This window comes from Lycium barbarum, chromosome 3 (assembly GCF_019175385.1).
Source record: "Lycium barbarum isolate Lr01 chromosome 3, ASM1917538v2, whole genome shotgun sequence".
Taxonomy (NCBI): Eukaryota; Viridiplantae; Streptophyta; class Magnoliopsida; order Solanales; family Solanaceae; genus Lycium; species Lycium barbarum.
Genome location: NC_083339.1, coordinates 128,270,535 through 128,277,570, shown reverse-complemented (window position 1 = coordinate 128,277,570; position 7,036 = coordinate 128,270,535). Strand labels below are relative to the sequence as shown.

Here is a 7,036-nt window from a genome sequence, read left to right as displayed (position 1 = left end):
GTAATGTTTTTTCATGGCCAATAAGAATTCAATGATACTCTTTCTATTTTAATCAATAATCTATACAAAAGAATGATTTATTTATTCTATATTTAAACACTATTTATATTTAAACTTATTATAGTTTTATTTTTAATGACGATATGCTCTACTAATCATATAATAAGTCATGTTAAAGAGCCTCATAGGCCAAATGAGGCACGCCTAAAATAATTCCTAGGACTAAGATGTTCATTTATTTTTGTTCGATATAATATTTAATTTTTTTAATAAATGCACTCACCCAAACTTTCACGCCCTATATGGTGGGGGGTAGCGTGGGGGGGGGGGGGGGGAGGGATGGGTTTTACAGTGACCCCTACATAAGTAAGATGACAGGAGGACATAAACCTGACTTAAAAGTGGAAAAAAAAAACAGAACATAAAGAAAATGTTTGATGTAATATGGATTCTCACTTCTTTTCTTATATGCAATCCTAAGTTAAAATACAGATCAAATTCGCCCTTGAACTATTTATGATTGATCAAAATTTGTACATTTACTGTTACCGTTAGTCCATAAGGACTATTCATTCCAATTTGGTATCGAAAATTAAAGAACGTGAACAAAACTTTTTAACTGAGGGCAAAGTTGCTCACACCAAGCCGTGAGCTTTGCTGGTGGATATTTGGCCGGTATTCTATGATGTTGCACAAATTCATTTTCTCTTAATCCTTGGAGACATTAGTTAATCACTTTCATAAAGAGAGCTTGCAACTGGCTTATACATATCATTTTGTTGACATATTCAATCTTCTTGATAAAGGTAAAATACTATTCTCTGAAATTCTCTACCACAAAAGAATATGATTTATTACTGATGTTTAATAGAGTGGTGATGGAAGCATAAAGAGGGTGAAGGTTGAGCAAGAAGTGGATCAAAGAGTGGTTGGTGATGCTTAAATGGAAGAGAGGTGTACAACTACAATTCCAAAGAAGGATATGACTACTATATCCAAGGAAACCACTATAGGAAGTACATCAACAATGGATACTAGACCTGAAATTTTGCATCGAGCTTCATGAAGAAATGCACGAAATGAAGATTAAAGAGGGAAAAACTGATAGTTTAGACGACACTTTAAAGGTATCTCCTATGCTTCTAATTTTTCGTGTCAAATTTAGTACCTAATGTGGCCGTCTGTAAATTCTGAATGAAAAGTTGTTGGTCTATCTTGCATTCCATAGGATATGAAACCTGTTGTTGTTAGTGGTAATGGAACAGAAACTGGTAAGATAATTCTAAAATTTGACTAATTGATGAATATTTATTCAATTTAATGGCATTTTATAATGGTGAGATTTTGAAAAAATAATCTGGAGAATTCATCATCAGTTGTTTCGTATATGTGGATCTATTTGTCTTCTTTTTTCCTTGTGATCTGCCTTACTGTTTTGGTCCATTTTTTCCCCTCTTTTACATTTTTTTTTTGTGGACTTGCAGACTGATTTTTGAATATGTATATCTGGATTTTGAGTATTTCAATACTGTTGAGAAGAAAAGCAGAAATTGAACAGCTCGGCTTATGGTACAAATATTATTACATCATGTATTTAACAAGGCTCCAAAAACTGATTGGAATATGTCGGCAAGTCTTCGTTGGAGAGTGATTGTACTCCTAAAATAAACAAAGGATTGCGGCATATTCTCATGTGTAAGTGATACATAAAGTATATGTATTTTCTTCTCTCTATGTTGTGTCTTTTCTTGAATAATATTTTCCTTATTTTGATCGGGTGATTTAATGCTTGCAAGTAGTAATATCTTTACTTGCAAAATATGGTGAAATTGATATGTCAATATGTAAATATTCTCAAAAATGAGTCAAATATGACCTAAATACAAGTTTAGATCTCCAGCTTACTCACCATTGGTCTTAAAGGAAAACTTAATAATAATGAAATTTTAAAGCACACGAATATGATGTATGCAACACGTGAAGTTGAAGGTTTTACAGGTATAATGCAGAAAAATAAAACAAACTGATGTCTAATTATTATAATAACAACATTGAAAAGACAATTATATTTAAGAATTGATGTTATGGATAGAATATCGCGATGACAAAATAGATCATAGAGTAATACTTCTATAACCATTCAATCGGAGTCCGGAGCCTAAAGGGTATAAAAATACACGGTATTTACCAAAAGGAGATGATCAAAAATTTATATACCAAAAGGGGTATATCGTGGATCAGCCCACGATATACCCCAAAATGTTTTTACCGCTGTCAGAACCAAATCAACGAAAATTAAAAAAAATAAAAAATTAAACGTATAACGTGGATCAGTCCACGTTATACCTCTAAAAAAACAGTGAAATTCGACCAAAATTTTCGACCACACGCGGTCGAAAAAGGCCAATTTTCGACCAAAATTTCGACCACAAGGCATGGTCGCTAACAGGTAGGGTGAAATTTTTTTCGACCTCACGTGGTCGAAAATTTTCGACCTCACGCGGTTGAAATAAGTTTTCTACCTAAATTACGAAAATAAATTTTTCGACCACGTGAGGTCGAAAAAGTTGTTTTTATTTAAATATTAATAAAACATTTCGACCGCACGCGGTCGAAAATATTATTTTTATACAAATATTCTGAAAATAATAAAAAAATATTTTCAGAATTTCGACCGCATGAGGTCGAAATTTAGCAATATTGTTGCCAGATTTTGACCTCATGAGGTCGAAATTCAAAATGTAGCCCAGATTTTCGACCTCGTGCGGTCGAAATTTTAATTTCTGAGTACAATTTTGACCTTATGAGGTCGAAAATTATCAATATCTGGGTGAATTTTCGACCTCATGAGGTCAAAATTCTGGAAAAAAAATTCCAATATTCAGCTGCTTTTACAGCAGCCCACACCTGCCAATCACTCATTAACCAAATCAACAATGCAATTCATCAACACGTCCAATTCATCAAAGTACTTCTACAATCATAAACTTCACATTCTACAATCAAATTCAACCTCAAGTTTCTATTTAAAGTACTTCTAAATATCCTTAAAAAGTACATTCAAACACTTGAACATCGTAAAGTTAAACAACCATAAACTACTTTCTACATTCAAACACTTAAACATCGTAAAGTTAAAACATCCATAAACTACTTCCTACAATCAAATTCACCTTCAAAAGTACATCTAATTCGAATTAAAACTATCATGAAAAAAAATATACATATCCAAGAAAACATAGCAATATTACAATCCAAAAGTATACGAATCAAAAAAGTCAACGTTGGGTGTTAGAGACATCAGCGTTCTTCGCCTTCCTCGTGTGAGCAATCTTGAAGACTTCATCTTGAGGTATTTCCTGACCCCTCTCGAGCGTCTACAAATAAATCAAGATTAACAACTAATTTCATATCCAAAGCAATGGCCCAAGTAAAAAATGAAATATGGGAGATATTACTATGTTAAAATGAAATATGGGTTCTCCTTTTACTAGCTACTGATTCATTTGGCCAGATATAAAATATTGGAAGCTGTTTGTGTATCTTTTCAGAAATTTTTGCTTGTGACCTGAATGGTATTGTATGTTCTTCTAGAACTTGGAGCTTATTTTTGGTCCTGTGACTTTGTATTTCATATTCTGCCACACTTATCATGGTAGGAATTGACAATTTTTGTTAGTGTACTTCACAGTACTGTTTTCTCAACATTATTAGGATATTCTCTTTTAACATCTAAAAAATCAGAAACAACCCAAGTACTCTATGTTATTTTTCTTTTGAAAGATGAACTTGAAGATGTTGCTACACTTCATGTAAAGTAATTTGATAGTTGACACTAAAAGCCACAAATAAAAGCCCCATTTTTCATTAGCATTAAAGCAAAAGTCTTAATAACCAGTTTTTTTAATAAGAAATAAATCCAAAAAAAAAGTCTTGATAATCAGTTTTTGAGTAGGTCATAAAGCATCAAAAGTAAACAAATGAAAAAGCTTACCTCTTGATGGACCAAGGGATCCCTTACAATTCCACCTCCTCCAACCTAACATATATATAAAAGTTTACATCAAAATATGGAAGTACCTTGCAAAATCAAGGCAACTCTTAAGAACACAATAGAAACCAATGCATCTTGGTAGCAATACCAATACAAGAGATTTTAGATAAGCGCAAATGATGAGTTATCAGTGGAATATTTACAACTATTTATCTGATTGAATCAACAAAAGGCTTGAAAGATATATCGGTGAAGCCAATCTTTTATACCCTATATTTCCATATATAGAATCCTTCACATGCAAAATCCATCACAAAATTAACATAGAGATATCTTTAAGACCAGAATAAAATCCAAGGCATAATGAAAGCAGTACTAACTACTAAGACAAGACTCTAGATATGCACAAATGATTAAGCTTCAGTTGATGGGTTATCCTTAATAGATCTGATAGATGCTTTGTAACTGTTAGGATTTCATAGTTGGATCTGCTGTCCTATTTTCTCTGAATCTATGGTTTTGGCACTAAGCTAGTGCCTTTTCTCAATATACAAGTCACCATTGTAAAAAAAAAATTAAGTCTGATTGAGGCATCACTTGGCTTAAAAGGACATTGATAAGCTGATGCTTATACCCTATTATTTCCATATGCAGAATCCTTCACATCCAAACACATACGAGAGCAATACTCCCTCCATTTCACTTCCAGATCTCACTATGAGTTATAGTGACCGCAAAGCTAATAAAAAGTACTCTATTTATATCTTTTTACCTCCATCAATCGGAATAGGTTAGATAAAGCACTGATAGGCAGAATAGGCAAAAAGCAAGCATATTCTAAAGTAAAAAATAATGATGAATATTATGACAGAGCATATCTAGCAACTTAGATTCTTCCCTAGAACAAAAGTGGCAGCTCAATTAATACAGGATCAGCAAAAAAGTAAACAAAGTTATTGTACTAAAGAGAGTCAAATCCAGAAAAAACACATCTTCTCTCTCGAAGTTGATCATTAAATGAACACCAAATGCCAAACTAATTGCTATCACATTTAATAAAACTACCTGGCAAACAGATTGACCGACTCTCTCAGGGTATTCTCCCCCAGTAGCTCTTGATGCTCCCGCAACCTGTCATCAATTTACATAAATGAAATTTAAAATCTTTCATGCTGTCTTCACTAAAAATTAGAAGTACAAAATGTACAAAAAAAGAAAATCTTTCTTCTTTCAGGCTACAATTTTCAAAGATTAAAAATAGGTATCACTAATGTCTAGAAAGACTAAAAATCATAAATGAAGATAGATATCACTAATGTCTAAAAGGAAAGATCTTTCTTCTTTCGAACTATTATTTCAAGGATTAACAATAGCTATCACTAATGTCTAAAAGGAAATACCTTTCTTCCTTCAGACTACAATGTTCAAGGACTAACAATAGACATCACTAATGTCTAAACAGACTGAAAATTAGAAATTTAAGTTAGGAAAAAAAAAACCATTATTTACGAAGATCAACTTGAATTGGACGCTAAAATAAAGTAAATCAACTGATCAGGCATATCAAACATAATATACCCTGAAACGAACCTTAGAATTACGCAATTTAATGGGAATTATAATTTGAAATTTCAAATCTTTCGTGCTGACTTAGCGGAAGATTCGAAGTGCAAAATGTATAACAAAGTAACATCTTTCTTCTTTCAAACTACAATTTTGAAGGATTAACAACAGGCATCACTAACGTCTAAAAATACTAAAAATCAAGAATGAAGATAGATAAAAAGCCGCGATATTTACTAAGATCAACCTGAATTGGACAGTAACAAAGTAAATCAAGTGATCAGGCACATTAAACAAAAATACCTAGAAATGAATTGGAAACAAAAATACCTAGAAATGAATTGGACAATAACAAAGTAAATCAAGTGATCAGGCACGTTAAACATAAATAAATACCTTGAAATTGTACAGTAACAAAGTAAATCAAGTGATCAGCCACATTAAAAAAAAAAAAAAAACCCTAAAAATGAACCCTAGAATTACACAACTACAACACAAAATTACCAAATTACTACGGTTACGAGAATGATTGAAGTGACAACGAGCACCATAGCCACAAATACCAGTCCTCAAGTAATAAATACATCAACCTCGTTTGGCCTTTCAGGAACACAAGAACAGGAAAAGCTGCTAAACCCACATACAAAAACCAAAATCCTGGTTATGTAGGCATCAAACAGAAGCAATGAGGGACAAAACAAGAAACCCACATGGATATTCTGGGGAAAAGAGAAAGTAACTAAATAAAAACAAAAAAATAAACTTACAGGCAGTGACGGTGGACAGCAACGGCGGCGACGGAGGACAGGAAGTGGTGGAGATGGGGCGTCAGCGGCAGGGAGGGGTAGGGGTGTGGTGGGGTGGAGTGTCGGCGACTAGGTAGGGGTACCGTGGGGGTGGGAGTAGTTTTAATATAATTAGGTTGTGGTTGTTGGGAATAAGAATTGCACGGTTGAAGTTTAAATTTTACAATTTTATTATTTCGACCTCGTGCGGTCGAAATATTTAAGTCAGATTTGACTTAATTATTTCGACCGCATGCGGTCGAAATATGATTCTTTTTTTTTTAATTAATTTTTATTTATATAATTTATTTATTTTTTTAAAAAAAATTCATTTATTATTTGTACAAAAATAAGTTTCGACCTCATGCGGTTGAAATTTTATTTCCTGTGTAAATATCGACAACTTGAGGGCGAAATCCCAAAAAAAAAAAAAAAAAATTTGAAAATTTCGACCTCATGTGGTCGATTTTTTTTCGACCAAAAAGTGAGCTCGAAAAATTTTGGTCGAAATTAACTGTTTTTTTAGTAGTGATGTATTTTCGTCTCTCTATGTTGTGTCTTTTCTTGAATAATATTTTCCTTATTTTGATCGGGTGATTTAATGCTTGCAAGTAGTAATATCTTTACTTGCAAAATATGGTGAAATTGATATGTCAATATGTAAATATTCTCAAAAATGAGTCAAATATGACCT

The 7,036-nt window shown here is 32.7% G+C and overlaps 2 long non-coding RNA genes across 2 annotated transcripts; one reads left to right on the top strand and one right to left on the bottom strand.

Annotated features, from left to right (window-relative positions):
• Nucleotides 1-438: 438 nt before the first annotated feature.
• On the top strand, nucleotides 439-1,807 carry LOC132634151 (uncharacterized). The gene is made up of 3 exons (XR_009580059.1): nucleotides 439-806; nucleotides 872-1,127; nucleotides 1,485-1,807. It is a non-coding gene; the product is annotated as an uncharacterized LOC132634151 (long non-coding RNA).
• Nucleotides 1,808-3,058: 1,251 nt separating this feature from the next.
• LOC132634150 (uncharacterized) lies at nucleotides 3,059-6,479 on the bottom strand. Its single transcript, XR_009580058.1, has 4 exons — nucleotides 6,325-6,479; nucleotides 5,060-5,125; nucleotides 3,995-4,039; nucleotides 3,059-3,377 (listed from the first exon to the last, which is right to left on the bottom strand). It is a non-coding gene; the product is annotated as an uncharacterized LOC132634150 (long non-coding RNA).
• Nucleotides 6,480-7,036: the final 557 nt, after the last annotated feature.